Below are 16,068 nucleotides of genomic sequence, written 5' to 3' on the forward strand. Positions count from 1 at the left end.
GGTCTGGTATTCCCATCTCTTTAAGAATTTTCCAGTTTGTTGTGATCCATGCAGTCAAAGTCTTTGGCGCAGTCAATAAAGCAGAAGTAGATATTTTTCTGTAATTCTCTTGCTTTTTCTGTGATCCAATGGATGTTGATAATTTGATGTCCAATTCCTCTGCGTTTTCTAAATCCAGCTTGAACATCTGGAAGTTCACGGTTCATATACTGTTTAAGCCTGGCTTGGAGGATTTTGAGCATTACTTTGCTACAAGTAATGAACCAGTAATGAACTTTGCTAGATGAACCAGGATAGCATGTCTAAATTTTCCTTTAAAAGATTTTTAAAACTCAAGGACTCTATCTCTCCATGAAGCTCTCAGTGAAATCCACAATAGTTCTGAACACAGAGGGAAATACGATGACAGATGTGGGTCCCATATCTTTTAGCATTCATGTCAATCAAAATCAAAACAAAAGAAAATTCCCAATAATTTTAACACTTTGTTTAAGAAATAACCTCTTGAATAATGATTAGACTATGAACTGTTAAACTTCATTCATTATTGTTCTTAAAGGCTCATGAAATAAAATTATTTTAATAGATATAATATTCCTCCCTGCATGTAACCTCTTTCTTCAGGTACAGTACTCTACCATTTTTAGCACCAGTTAAAAACTGCTATTTTCACAATGAACATAATTCTAAATATGGCATAATGCATGAAGTCTGTTAAGATGTTTATCATTTCAGGAATCACACATATATCCTTGCAATGCATCTTGTTGCCTCCATTCCCAAGTTCATTATCTTCCTAAATGAATCTTTAACTGTTTTTTTAACTGAAGGATAATTGCTTTACAGAACTTCATTGTTTTCTGTCAAACCTCAACATGAATCAGCCATAGGTATACATATATCCCCTCCCTTGTGAACCCCCCTCCCTTCTCCCTCCTCATCCCACCCCCCTAGATTGATACAGAGCCCCTATTTGAGTTTTCTGAGTCTTACAGCAAATTCCCATTGGCTATCTATTTTACAGTTGGTAATGTAAGTTTCCATGTTACTCTTTCCATACATCTCACCCTGTCCTTCCTTCTCCCCATGTTCACATGTCTATTCTATGTCTGTTTCTCCATTGCCGCCCTGTAAATAAATTCTACAGTACCATTTTTCTGGATTCCATATACGTGTGCTGGAATATATTTATCTTTCACTTTCTAGCTCACTTCACTGTGTATAATATACTCTAGATTCATCCATCTCATCAGAACTGACTCAAATGTATTCTTTTTTACGGCTGGGTAATATTCCATTGTGAATATGTACCACAACTTCATTATCCATTCATGTGGTTGCTTCTGTGTTCTAGCTATTGTAAATAGTGCTGCAATGAACAACGAGACACATGTGTCTTTTTCAACCCTGGTTTCCTCAGGGTATATGCCTAGGAGTGGGATTCCTGGGTCATATGGTGGTTTCATTCCTAATTTTTTAAGGAATCTCCATACTGTCCTCCATAGTGGCTATATTAATTTACATTCCCACTAACAGTGCAAAAGCGTCCCCTTTTCCCCATACCCTCTCCACCATTTATTTTTTGTCAAACTTTTCATGATGGCCATTATGACCATCGTGAGGTGATATCTCATTTTGGTTTGATTTGCATTTCTGTAACAATGAGCAATGTTGAGCATCTTTTCATGTGAATGTTATCCATCTGTATGTCTTCTTTGGAGAAATGTCTGTTTAGGTCTTTCTCCCATTTTTTGATTGGGTTGTTTGTTTTCCTGGTATTGAGTTGTATGAGCTGCTTGTATATTTTAGAAATTAATCCTTTGTCAGTTGTTTCATTTGCTATTACTTTCTCCCATTCTGAGGGATGTCTTTTTATCTTGCTTATAGTTTCCTTTGCTGTGCAAAAGCTTTTAAGTTTAATCAGGTCCCACTTGTTTATTATCTTTTTTATTTCTGTTACTCTAGGAGGTGGGTCATAAAGGATCTTTCTTTGATTTATGTCATCCAGTGTTCTAAAAGTTTTATATTTTCTGGTCTCACATTTAGGTCTTTAATCCATTTTCAGTTTATCTTTGTGTATGGTGTTAGGAAGTGTTCTAATTTCATTATTTTACACGTAGCTGTCCAGTTTTTCTAGCACCATTTAATGAAGAAGCTGTCTTTGCCTCATTGTATACTATAGCCTCCTTTGTCAAAATTAACATACCCATAGGTGCATGGGTTTATTTCTGGGCTTTCTATCTTGTTCAATTGGTCTATATTTCTGTTTTTGTGACAATACCATACTGTCTTGATTACTGTAGCTTTGTGGTGCAGTCTAAAGTCAGGAAGGTTGATTCCTTCAGCTCCATTCTTCTTTCTCAAGACGGCTTTGGCTATTCAGGGTCTTTTATGTTTCCACATGAATAGTGAATTTTTTTGTTTTAGTCCCATGAAAATTGCTATTGGTAATTCAATAGGGATCACATTGAATCTGTAGATTTTTTTTGGTAGTATAGGCATTTTCACAATATAGATTCTTCCTACCCAGTAATATTGAATATCCCTCCATCTGTTTATGTCATCTTTGATTTCTTTCTTTCAGTTCAGTTCAGTTCAGTCACTCAGTCCCATTCAACTCCTTGCGACCCCATGAATCGCAGCACGCCAGCCCTCCCTGTCCATCACCAACTCCCGAAGTCCAACCAAACTCATGTCCATCGAGCCGGTGATGCCATCCAGCCATCTCATCCTCTGTTGTCCCCTTCTCCTCCAGCCCTCAATCCCTCCCAGCATCAGGGTCTTTTCCAATGAGTCTACACTTCGCATGAGGTGGTGAAAGTATTGGCGTTTCAGCTTCAGCATCAGTCCTTCCAATGAACACCCAGGACTGATCTCCTTTAGGATGGACTGGTTAGATCTCCTTGCAGTCCAAGGAACTCTCAAGAGTTTTGTCCAACACCACAGTTCAAAAGCATCAATTCTTCGGTGCTCAGCTTTCTTCACAGTCCAACTCTCACATCCATACATGACCACTGGAAAAACCATAGCCTTGACAAGATGGACCTTTGTTGGCAAAGCAATATCTCTGCTTTTGAATATGCTATTTAGGTTAGTCATAACTTTCCTTCCAAGGAGTAAGCGTCTTAATTTCATGGCTGCAATAACCATAAGAGTGATTTTGGAGCCCCCAAAAATAGGATCTGACACTGTTTCCACTATTTCTCCATCTATTTCCCATGAAGTGATGGGACCAGATGCCATAATCTTCATTTTCTGAGTGTTGAGATTTAAGTCAACTTTTTCACTTTCCTCTTTCACTTTCATCAAGAGGCTTTTTATTTATTTATTTATTTAGCTCTTTATTATTTATTTTTACTTTACAATACTGTATTGGTTTTGCCATACATTGACATGAGTCCACCACGGGTGTACATGAGTTCTCAATCCTGAACCCCTCTCCCACCACGCTCCCCATATCATCTCTCTGGGTCATCCCAGTGCACCAGCCCCAAGCATCCTGTATCCTGTATCAAACCTAGACTGGCAATTCGTTTCTTACATGATAGTATACATGTTTCAATGCCATTCTTCCAAATCATCCCACCCTCTCCCTCTCCCACAGAGTCCAAAAGTCTGTTCTATACATCTGTGTCTCTTTTGCTGTCTTGCATACAGGGTTATCGTTACCATCTTTCTAAATTCCATATATACGTGTTAGTATACTGTATTGGTGTTTTTCTTTCTGGCTTACTTCACTCTGTATAATAGGCTCCAGTTTCATCCACCTCATTAGAACTGATTCAAATGTATTCTTTTTAATGGCTGAGTAATATTCCATTGTGTATATGTACCACAGCTTTCTTATCCATTCATCTGCTGATGGACATCTAGGTTGCTTCCATGTCCTGGCTATTATAAACAGTGCTGCAATGAACATTAGAGTACATGTGTCTCTTTCAATTCTGGTTTCCTCGGTGTGTATGCCCAGCAGTGGGATTGCTGAGTTGTAAGGCAGTTCTATTTGCAGTTTTTTAAGGAATCTCCACACTGTCCTCCATAGTGGCAGTACTAGTTTGCATTCCCACCAACAGTGTAGGAGGGTTCCCTTTTCTCCACACCCTCTCCAGCATTTATTGCTTGCAGACTTTTGGATCGCAGACACTCTGACTGGTGTGAAGTGGTACCTCACTGTGGTCTTGATTTGCATTTCTCTGATAATGAGTGATGTTGAGCATCTTTTCATGTGTTTGTTAGCCATCCATATGTCTTCTTTGGAGAAATGTCTATTTAGTTCTTTGGCCCATTTTTTGATTGGGTAGTTTATTTTTCTGGAATTGAGCTGCAGGAGTTGCTTGTATATTTTTGAGATTAGTTGTTTGTCAGTTGTTCCTTTGCTATTATTTTCTCCCATTCTGAAGGCTGTCTTTTCACCTTGCTTATAGTTTCCTTTGTTGTGCAGAAGCTTTTAATTTTAATTAGGTCTTATATGTTTATTTTTGCTTTTATTTCCATGACTCTGGGAGGTGGGTCTTAGAGGATCCTGCTGTGATTTATGTCAGAGAGTGTTTTGCCTATGTTCTCCTCTAGGTGTTTTATTGTTTCTGGTCTTACATTTAGATCTTTAATCCATTTTGAGTTTATTTTTGTGTATGGTGTTAGAAAGTGTTCTAGTTTCATTCTTTTATAAGTGGTTGACCAGTTTTCCCAGCACGACTTGTTAAAGAGATTGTCTTTTCTCCATTGTATATTCTTGCCTCCTTTGTCAGAGATAAGGTGTCCATAGGTGTTTGGATTTATCTCTGGGCTTTCTATTTTGTTCCATTGATATATATTTCTGTCTTTGTGCCAGTACCATACTGTCTTGATGAGTGTGGCTTTGTAGTAGAGCTTGAAGTCAGGCAGGTTGATTCCTCCAGTTCTTCATTCTCAAGATAGCTTTTTAGTTCTCTTCACTTTCTTCCATAAGGGTGGTGTCATCTGCATATCTGAGGTGACTGATATTTCTCCTGGCAATCTCGATTCCAACTTGTGCTTCTTCTAGCGTTTCTCATGATGTACTCTGCATTTAAGTTAAATAAGCAGGGTGACAATATACAGCCTTGATATATTCCTTTTCCTATTTGGAATCAGTCTGTTGTTCCATGTCCAGTTCTAACTGTTGCTTCCTGACCTGCATACAGGTTTCTCAAGAGGCAAGGCACGTGGTCTAGTGTTCCCATCTCTTTCAGAATTTTCCACGGTTTATTGTGATCCACACAGTCAAAGGCTTTGGCATAGTCAATAAAGCAGAAATATATGTTTTCCCTGTATACACTTCTTTTGTCTCCTTAGGTAAGTTTATTCCTAGATATTTAATTCTTTTTGTTGCAATGGTGAATGGGATTGATTCCTTAATTTCTCTTTCTGATTTTTCATTGTTAGTATATAGAAATGCAAGTGATTTCTGTGTATTGATTTTGTATCCTGCAACTTTGCTAAATTCACTGATTAGTTCTAGTAATTTTATGATATTATCTTTAGAGTTTTCCATGTACAGTAGCTTTACTTCTTTTTTGATCTGTATTCCTTTTATTTCTTTTTCTTCTCTGATTGCTATAGCTAGGACTTCCAGAACTATGTTGAATAATAGAGGCGAGAAGGGACACCCTTGTCTTGTTCCTGATCTTAGCAGGAATGCTTTCAGTTTCTTATCATTGAGAATAATGTTTGCTGTAGGCTTATCATATATGGCCTTTACTATGTTGAGGTAGGTTCCTTCTATGCCCAGTTTTTGAAAAGTTTTAATCATAAATGGGTGCTTATTTCTGTCAAAGGCTTTTTCTGCATTTATTGAGATTATTATATGGTTATTATCTTTCAATTTGTTAATGTCTGTTAGTATTTGCCTTTTGTATTAAGGTGCTCCTATGTTGGATGCATAGATATTTACAATTGCTATGTCTTCCTCTTTGATTGATCCCTTGATCATCAAATAGTGTCCTTCCTTATTTTTTGTAATTTTATTTATTTTAAGGTCTGTTTTGTCTGATATAACAATTGCTACTTCAGGATTTTTTTGCTTCCCATTTGCATGGAATATATTTTTCCATCCTCTCACTTTCAGTTTATATGTGTCTTGAAGTATAAAGTGGGTTTCTTGTAGATGGCATATATATGGGTCTTGTTTTTGTATCCATTCAGCCAGTCTGTGTCTTTCAGTTGGAGCATTTAATCCATTTACATTTAAAGTAATTATTGATATATATGTTCCTATTGACATTTTCTTAATTGTTTGGGGTTGATTTTGTAAATCTTGCTTCTTCTCTTGTATTTCTTGACTATATAAGTCCCCTTAACATTTGTTGTAATGTTGGTTTGGTGGTACTGAATTCTCTTAACTTTTGATTGTTGAAAAGCTTTTGATTTCTCCATCAATTTTGAGTGATATCTTTGCTGGGTACAGTAATCTTATTTGTAGGTTTTTCCCTTTCAGTACTTTAAATATATCCTGCCATTTCCTTGTGGTCTGTAGAATTTCTGCTAAACGATCAACTGTTAAGTATATGGGGTTTCCCTTCTATGTTACTTGCTGCTTTTCCCTTGCTGTTTTATTTCTGTTTAGTCTTTGTTAGTTTGATTAGTATCTGTCTTGGTGTGTTTCTCCTTGGGTTTATCCTGTATGGGACTTTTTGTGCCTCTTGGAGTTAATTGACTATTTCCTTTTCCATGTTGGGGAAATTTTCAACTATAATCTCTTCAAAAATTTCCTCATACCCTTTCTTTTTCTCTTCTTCTTCTGGAACCCCTATTATTCGAATGTTGGTGTGTTTGATATTGTCCCAGAGGTCTCTGAGACTATCCTCAGTTCTTTTCATTCTTTTTACTTTATCCTGCTCTTCAGAAGTTGTTTCCACCATTTTATCTTCCAGCTCTTTGTTCTTCTGCTTCAGATATTCTGCTATTGCTTCCTTCTAGAGTATTTTTAATTTCAGTAATAGTGTTGTTTGTCTCTGAATGTTTATTCTTTAATTCTTCTAGGTCTTTGTTAATTGATTCTTGCATTTTTTCCGTTTTGCTTTCAAGGTTTTGATCATCTTTACTATCATTATTCTAAATTACTTTTCAGGTAGTTTGCCTATTTCCTCTTTATTTGCAAGTCTGTGTTTCTAGTTTGTTCCTTCATTTTTGTAGTATTTCTCTGCCCTTTCATTATTATTATTATTTTTTTAACTTATTGTGTTTAAGATCTCCTTTTCCCGGGCTCCAAGGTGAATTTTTTCTTCCTTTTGGTTTCTGCCCTCTAAGTTTGGTCCAGTGGTTAGTGTTAGCTTCTTATAGGGTGAGATTTGTTCTGAGTTTTTCTTTGTTTGTTTTTCCTCTGATGGACAAAGTTGAGTGAGGCGGTAATCCTGTCTGCTGATGACTGAGTTTTTATTTTTGTTTTGTTTGTTGTTTAGATGAGGCGTCCTGTACAGGGTGCTATTGGTGGTTCGGTGATCCCAGGTCTTGTATTACAGTGGTGTCCTTTGTGTAAGTTCTCACTATTTGATACCCCCTAGGGTTAGTTCTCCAGTGTTGTAGGGTCTTAATTCAGTGCTCCCACTCTGAAGGCTCAGGGCTTGATCTTGCATTTTGCGTGGGTCTATATATTCTTTGCTACTGGTCAGGTACTCCTGTCTGCTCTAAGCAGGGGCTCTGCATGCGCTTCTGTGACTGAGGGTGTATTCTTGAAATATCTGTGGAGAGAGATGTACTCCACGTTCACCTACTCCTCTGCCATCTTGTTCTCCCTTCCTAAATGAGTCTTTTAAAGATACCAGTTTTTACATCTCATGACGTGGCTATAAAGTTGCTTATAGAATCAAGCTTAATTTTAACATTCTGTGATCTCAGTCTTTTGCATTTCACCTCTTCTCTACAGTATCACTTTTTCTAATTCCCATCAAAATGTCCTAATTCCCATTTAGATGGGCCACTTTGCCACATGAACAGCTATGTGTACCCATTAGAAACTAAGGCTTCTCACCTGCACATGCCCCCTACAGAGCCTGTCTTAACTTTGCTTTCATTATTTTATTTTATTTCCTTAAAAACACCTCCAGAAAACCTTGAACTTCCCTGCTTATATGTCAAATACGTTAATTCTAATCTGTTATTTTAAAATAGTGTCCTAGTTTTTCTGACCCCTTTTTCCATCTGCTTTTCATTCTAAACATTGAAATCTCCTCTTAATGGCTCAAACCAACTCCTGTTTCCTCCAACATCATAGCTACTAGGACCTTCGGGAACTATTATACACCCTTGTTCTTTTATATGTCGTTTCTATCATCTTTTGGAACAATGTATTATCATCTTGTTTTATATGTGACCTATAAGCTATCTCAAATACATTTGGAACATGAAGAGTACATGTACATACATATGTACATACACAGCTCTCCAACTGAGAGTTTTTACCTATTATCATTTTGTTTTATATTGCTTTTCTTGTTCTCTAGACAAAATGTCTAGATATTTTATTTTATTCCAAGTAGTGGGATAAGAATTTCCAAATTTAGTGCTTAATAATGTACATAGTGTTTGGTATGCCATGAACACTCCTCTACTCGCAAATATTTAGTGTATAGTAACTACGTGCTCTCATGAGTAACTATTGCACTCATCTCACGCTCTAGTAAAGTAATGCTTAAAATTCTCCAAGCCAGGCTTCAGCAATACGTGAACTGTGAACTTCCTGATGTTAAGGTGGTTTTAGAAAAGGCAGAGGAACCAGAGATCAAATTGCCAACATCCGCTGGATCATCAAAAAAAAACAAGAGAGTTCCAGAAAAACATCTATTTCTGCTTTATTGACTATACCAAAGCCTTTGACTGTGTGGATCACAATAAACTGTGGAAAATTCTGAAAGAGATGGGAATACCAGACCACCTGACTTACCTCTTGAGAAACCTATATGCAGGTCAGGAAGCAACAGTTAGAACTGGACATGGAACAACAGACTGGTTCCAAATAGAAAAAGGAATACGTCAAGGCTGTATATTGTCACCCTGCTCATTTAATTTATATATGCAGAGTACTTCGAGAGATATGCTGGACTGGAAGAAACACAAGCTGGAATCAAGATTGCCAGGAGAAATATCAATAACCTCAGATATGCAGATGACACCACCCTTATGGCAGAAAGTGAAGAGGAACTAAAGAGCCTCTTCATGAAAGTGAAAGAGGAAAGTGAAAAAGTTGGCTTAAAGTTCATTCAGAAAACAAAGATCATGGCATCTGGTCCCATCACTTCGTGGCAAATAATTGGGGAAACAGTGGAAGCAGTGTCAGACTTTATTTTTCTGGGCTCCAAAATCACTGCCAATGGTGATTGCAGCCATGAAATTAAAAGATGCTTACTCCTTGGAAGAAAAGTTATGACCAACCTAGATAGTATATTCAAAAGCAGAGACATTACTTTGCCAACAAAGGTCCATCTAGTCAACACTATGGTTTTTCCAGTGGTCATGTATGGATGTGAGAGTTGGACTATGAAGAAAGCTGAGCACTGAAGAATTGATGCTTTTGAACTGTGGTGTTGAAGCAGATTCTTGAGAGTCCCTTGGGCTGCAAGGAGATCCAACTAGTCCATCCTAAAGGAGATCAGTCCTGGGTGTTCATTGGAAGGACTGATGTTGAAGCTGAAACTCTAATATTTTGGCCACCTGATGTGAAGACCTGATTCATTGTAAAAGGCCCTGATGCTGGGAAAGATTGAGGTCAGGAGGAGAAAGGGGCGACAGAGGATGAGATGGTTGGATGGCATCACCGACTCAATGGACTTGGGTTTGGGTGGACTCCAGGAGTTGGTGATGGAGAGGAAGGCCTGGAATGCTGAGGTTCATGGGGTCGCAAGGAGTCCGACAGGACTGAGTGACTGGACTGAACTGAACTGAACTACGTGCGAGGATCTGCTATGGACTAAGAATAGTTCAATAGTGGCACAAATAATGAACAGACTCAAGTCAGAAGATTAATGCTATTATGAGGAATCACACATAGGACTGTGCCTCCTGATCAGATGAAAGAAGGAGATCGTGTAATGGGATTGCACAGGAAATATCATGTAGTCCATGTTTCTACATTTAAAAAAAAAAAAAAAAAAAGGAAGCCCATCTAAGAAAGACTCCTCTTGTGAAATAATTTTTAAATATCTCCCTTCCTTAGTGCTTTACCTCTAAGTAAAGCACTCAGGATTAAGCAGAGGTTCTTGATCCCGGAGGAAGGAAAGAAAGTGAGCTATTGAGAGAAGACTGCTGTAGAACAAAGTCAGCCACTGAGTTTCATACCAGAGAAGAAAACCTTATCTATCCTAAAGCTAACAGGTACAGTGTAGAAAACAGAAGAATTATATTGATTGACTGACTGACTGGGGGGCCTGTATTTGTTTGGTTAGATTTTTGTCTTTGTGAAAAACTGGCCATTTAAAATTTGTTAACAATATTTGTTTTCTGGGTGAAAACATTACTTTGCTTTTAGGGCAATTTTCTGTGTTTGTTTTAGAGACATCGGTAAGTTGGCCTTTTAATTTTCACAAATGTAAGAGAAATATCCAACCACAGTGCTCAGAGAAAACTGCTGGCATTAAAATTTGAACATAGACACTATGCATTTAAATGTTAAGTTTTCTATTTAGTAAATTTATTTGTACACATAAGTAATACATATTTTGTTCAGAAGATACAATCAGCCATCTAGTCAAGTTCAGGGATTTGGCACACAAAGATGTTTTCAGGTTCTCTTCTTCAGGAGAGATTGTCCTACAGTACCACTTAGCACTGTTCCTTTTCTGTAATTTTATGTGAAGAAATATTTGGAAGAAAGACACATATCTCTGTCTAGTCTGAATGCATCAATTTAGCAAAAACACTGTGTTGGCTCTGAGATAGGTGGTATTAGAGTCAGAAAAAGAAGACTGTCTTCCTTTGGGGCTAGGATAGCTGGGAATCCAGACTCAGAAACATGGAGAACTCTGGATGTTCTCAAATGAGTTATGTTGGGCTGAAACTTGTGAAAACCTGTCAAGAGCTGGGCCCAAATCCAAAGGTTACTTTGAGGCCTCTGAGTCCTAAGAACAGTGGCTTCCAACAGTAGCTTTATTCCTCTTTGCATTTTAGAAGTCAACTTCTGTTGACTCTGAGCATTCAGACCATTTTTGTTAAACACAACATACTGACTTAAACTATGTTTCAGATTTTAAAAAATATAAAGGTAGGGCTTCAAATGACACTGGGAATAAATTTTCATAGAGATTGAAGAAAAACTGGGAAAGGACAATAACAAAATGATAATCTGAAATGTGTTGAAATATGTAAATTTCAGGACAAAAATGACTGATGGAGCTGACAAATGACCCCAAGACAGATTCACAGAATATGTAACCATGTCTAAGATACCCAAGAGGGGCTTGGTGGAATAATGGACTTCCCCAATTTGTACAAGGAAGTCCCCAGATCATAGTTTGTTAACAGCAGATTGATTTGTTTTGGAGGCACAGGCTAGGATATCTGATAGCATATCAATTTTCCAATAATTAGTCCAGTCTTCTACTTAGTTAATAAAGAGGATGAAGAGATAAAAGGACCTCTCAGTCCAAGTCACAGTGAAAGTGTATGTGTTCAACACTCCAGAAGACAATTAAGACTAAATAAAGACTGTAAATCTAGCCAGATTTTTAAATAACTTTAATTTTTGGTAGATAACACATTTATATGTTTTAAATCTAAACGTAAAAAGTGGAAGATAGTCCATAAAAAGTTCTTCCACTCTGTCCCATAGTCACTCACTCCTCTAAAGCAATTGTAATCACCAGTTTCTTGCACAGTACCAAGTATTCTTCATGCAAAAAAAAAAAAAAAAGTACATATATACACATACAAATATACATTTCCTCAATTTTTTACACAGTGGTAGTATCTTTCATGCATATTTATTTTGATTCTTTTTTAACATTTTTGAGAGACCATCCAAATTACATATTAAAAAAACTTCTAATTCATCTCCATTTATTGTGTATTCCATAATTTATTTAACCATTCACTTATTGCTGGCCATTGATTTGTCTCCAATAATTTGGTACCTCACATAAAACAATGAATAAACTTTTGCATAAATTATTTTTCACGTGGGTAGTATTCTATAAAAAACTTTTCTAGAAATAATTTTTTTATTAAAGGATATATATAACTGAAATTTTAGAGAAAGTCTTTCTGCTAATATTCCTTACAAGGAAGACTATTATTTTACAGGAGCTTCATCATAACTTTTACAGTTTATTATACATTAAAAAAATAATAAAAGTAACTGAACTAAAAGAAATTAGGATATGAAATTTTTCAGTGTTTCTATAGCTCCTAATCATAAATATGAAGCTAATTTTGTGTGTGCAGTTTAATTCCATTTATTCTACCTTCATACAAATTTTTTTAAAAAAAGTAGGGAAAGCTTTCATAAGGAAAGGAGTATATTGAGACGATATCTTCTGGAGAAACTAGAAAGTATAAGGTAAGGGAAAACCAGAAGGATTGCTCTGTACTAAGGTTAATATGCCACTAGAGATCAGTGGAGAACTAACTCTGGAAAGAATGAAGAGACAGAGCCAAAGCAACAACAACACCCAGTTATGGATGTGATTCGTGATGGAAGTAAAGACAGAGGCTGTAAAGCACAATATTGCATTGGAACCTGGAATGTTAGGTCCATGATTCAAGGCAAATTGGAAGTGGTCAAACAGGAGATGGCAAGAGTGAACACTAACATTTTAGGAATCAGCAAACTAAAATGGATTGGAATAGGTGAATTAACTCAGATGATCATTATATCTACTATTGTGGGCAAGAATCCCTTAGAAGAAATGGAGTAGCCATCATAGCCAACAGAATAGTCTGAACTGTAGACTTGGATGCAATCTCAAAAATGACACAATCATCTCTGTTCATTTCCAAGTCAAATCATTCAATATAATAGTAATTCAAGTCTATACCCTAACCAGTAATGCTGAAAAAGCTGAAGTTGAGGGGATCTATGAAGACCCTCAAGACCTTCTAGAACTAAAACCCAAAAAGATGTCCTTTCCATTATAGGGGACTGGAATGCAAAAGTAGGAAGTCAAGAAATACCTGGAGTAACAGGCAAATTTGGCCTTGGAGTACAGAATGAAGCAGGGCAAAGGCTTAAAAGACTTTTGCCAAGAGAACACACTGGTCATAGCAAACACCATCTTCCAACAACACAAGAGAAAACTCTACACATGGACATCAATCACCAGATGGTCAATACTGAAATCATATTGATAATATTCTTTGCAGCCAAAAATGGAGAAGTTCTATACAGTCAGCAAAAGCAAGACTGGCAGCTGACTGTGGCTCAGACCATGAAGTCCTTATTGCCAAATTCAGGCTTAAATTGAAAAAAGTACAGAAAACTACTAGACGTTTCAGCATGAACTAAGTCAAATCCTTTACAATTATACAGTGAATGTGACAAATAGATTCAAAGAGGTAGCTCTGATAGACGGTCTGAAGAACTATGGATGGAGGTTCATGCATTGTACAGGAGGCAGTGATCAAGACAATCCCCAAGAAAAAGAAATGCAAAAAGGTAAAATGGTTGTCTGAGGAGGCCTTACAAACAGCTATAAAAAGAAGAAAAGTGAAAGGCAAAGGAGAAAGGAAAGATATACCTGTTTCAGTGCAAATTTCCAAAGAATAGCAATGAGATATAAGAAAGCCTTCTTAAGTGATCAACGCAAATAGAGGAGAACAATAAAAGGGGAAAGATTAGAGATTTCTTCAAGAAATTAGAGATGCCAAGGGAACTTTTCATGCAAAAAGGACAGAAATGGTATGGACCTAACAGAAGTAGAAGATATTAAGAAGAGGTGCAAGAATACACAGAAGAACTGTACAAAAAAGATCTTCACAACCCAGATAATCACGATGGTGTGATCACTCACCTAGAGCCAAACATCCTGGACTGTGAAATCAAGTGGGCCTTAGGAAGCATCACTACAAACAAAGCTAGTGGAGGTGATGGAATTCCAGTCAAGCTCTTTCAAATCCTAAAAGATGATGCTGTTAAAGTGCTGCACTCAATATGCCAGCAAATTTAGAAAACTCAGCACTGGCCACAGGACTGGAAAAGGTCAGTTTTCATTCCAATCCCAAAGAAAGGCAGTGCCAAAGAATGCTCGAACTACCACACAATTGCACTCATCTCACATGCTATCATGGAGAAGGCAATGGCACCCCACTCCAGCACTCTTGCCTGGAAAATCCCATGGACAGAGGAGCCTGGTGGGCCACAGTCCATGGGGTCGCTAAGAGTCGGACACAACTGAGCGACTTCACTTTCACTTTTCACTTTCATGCATTGGAGAAGGCAATGGCAACCCACTCCAGTATTCTTGCCTGGAGAATCCCGGAAATGGGGGAGCCTGGTGGGCTGCCATCTATGGGGTCACACAATGTCGGACATGACTGAAACAACTTAGCAACAGCAGCAGCAGCAGCAGCACATGCTATCAAAATAATGCTCAAAATTCTACAAGCCAGACTTCAACAGTATGTGAACTGGGAACTTCCAGATGTTCAAACTGGATTTAGAAAAGGCAGAGGAAGCAGAGATCAAATTGCCAACATCCTCTGTATCATCAAAGAAGCAAGAGAGTTCCAGGAAAACATCTACTTATGCCTTATTGACTACGCCAAAACCTTTCACTGTGTAGATCACTACAAACTGGAAAATTCTTCAAGAGATGGGAATACCAGACCACCTGACCTGCTTCCTGAGAAACCTGTATGCAGCTCAGGAAGCAACAGTTAGAACTGGACATGGAACAACAGAGTGGTTCCAAATAGGAAAAGGAGTACATCAAGCCTGTATATTGTCACTCTGCTTATTTAACTTATTTTTAGATTACACCATGAGAAATGCTGGACTGGGTGAAGCACAAGCTGGAATCAAGATTGCCTGGAGAACATCAATAACCTCACATATGCAGATGACACCACCTTTATGGCAGAATGTGAAGAAGAACTAAAGAGCCTCTTGATGAAAGTGAAAGAAGAGAGTGAAAAAGTTGGCTTAAAACTCAACATTCAGAAAACTGAGATCATGGCATCTGGCCCCATCACTTCAAGGCAAATAGATGGGGAAATAGTGGAAACAGTTTTGACTTTATTTTCTTGGGCTCCAAAATCACTGCAGATGGTGACTGCAGCCATGAAATTAAAACATGCTTGCTCCTTGGAAGTAAAACAATGAATAACTTAGACAGCATATTAAAAAAGAGAGAGAGAGACATTATGTTACAAACAAAGGTTCTGCTAGTCAAGGCTATGGTTTTTCCAGTAGTCATGCATGGGTTGTGACAGCTGGACTCTAAAGAAAGCTGAGCACAGAAGAACTGATGCTTTTGAACTGTGGTGTTGGAGAAGTTTCTTGAAAGTCCCTTGGACTGCAAGGAGATCCAACCAGTCCATCCTAAAGGAAATCAGTCCTGAATATTCATTGGAAGGACTGATGCTGAAGCTGAAACTCTTATACTTTTGCCACCTGATGCGAATAACTGACTCCTTGGCAAAGACCCTGATGCTAGGAAAGATTGAAGATGAGAGCAGAAGGGGATGACAGAGGATGAGATGGTTGGCTGGCATCATTGCCTCAATGGACATGAGTTTGAGTAACTCCTGGAGTTGGTGATGGACAGGGAGGCCTGGCATGCTGTAGTCCATGGGGTCACAAAGAGTGGGACACAGCTGAGCGTCTGAACTGAACTAACCTGATGCTGGGAAGAAATGAAGACAGGAGGAAAAGGGGTCAACAGAAGATGAGATGGTTGGATGGCATCACCAACTCAATGGACATGAGTTTGAATAAACAGGAGTTGTTTATGGACAGTGAAGCCTGGCGTGCTGCAGTCCATGAGTTTGCAAAGGGTTGAACCTGACTGAGTGACTGAACTCAAACTGCATAGGAAAAATTACAAGAGACCAGGGATAAATCAACTGAAATGCTGAATAGGGCTTTTGACTGTCTCATGGTATTAACAAATAAAAATTATTACT

The 16,068-nt window shown here is 37.8% G+C and overlaps 1 long non-coding RNA gene across 1 annotated transcript; it reads right to left on the minus strand.

The window, feature by feature from the left end:
• Window positions 1–2,438: 2,438 nt before the first annotated feature.
• LOC120856954 lies at window positions 2,439–15,551 on the minus strand. Its single transcript, XR_005719529.1, has 3 exons — window positions 15,540–15,551; window positions 12,990–12,997; window positions 2,439–2,577 (listed from the first exon to the last, which is right to left on the minus strand). It is a non-coding gene; the product is annotated as an uncharacterized LOC120856954 (long non-coding RNA).
• Window positions 15,552–16,068: the final 517 nt, after the last annotated feature.

The sequence above is a fragment of the Oryx dammah genome, unplaced genomic scaffold (genome assembly GCF_014754425.2).
Source record: "Oryx dammah isolate SB20612 unplaced genomic scaffold, SCBI_Odam_1.1 HiC_scaffold_28, whole genome shotgun sequence".
Lineage (NCBI taxonomy): Eukaryota > Metazoa > Chordata > Mammalia > Artiodactyla > Bovidae > Oryx > Oryx dammah.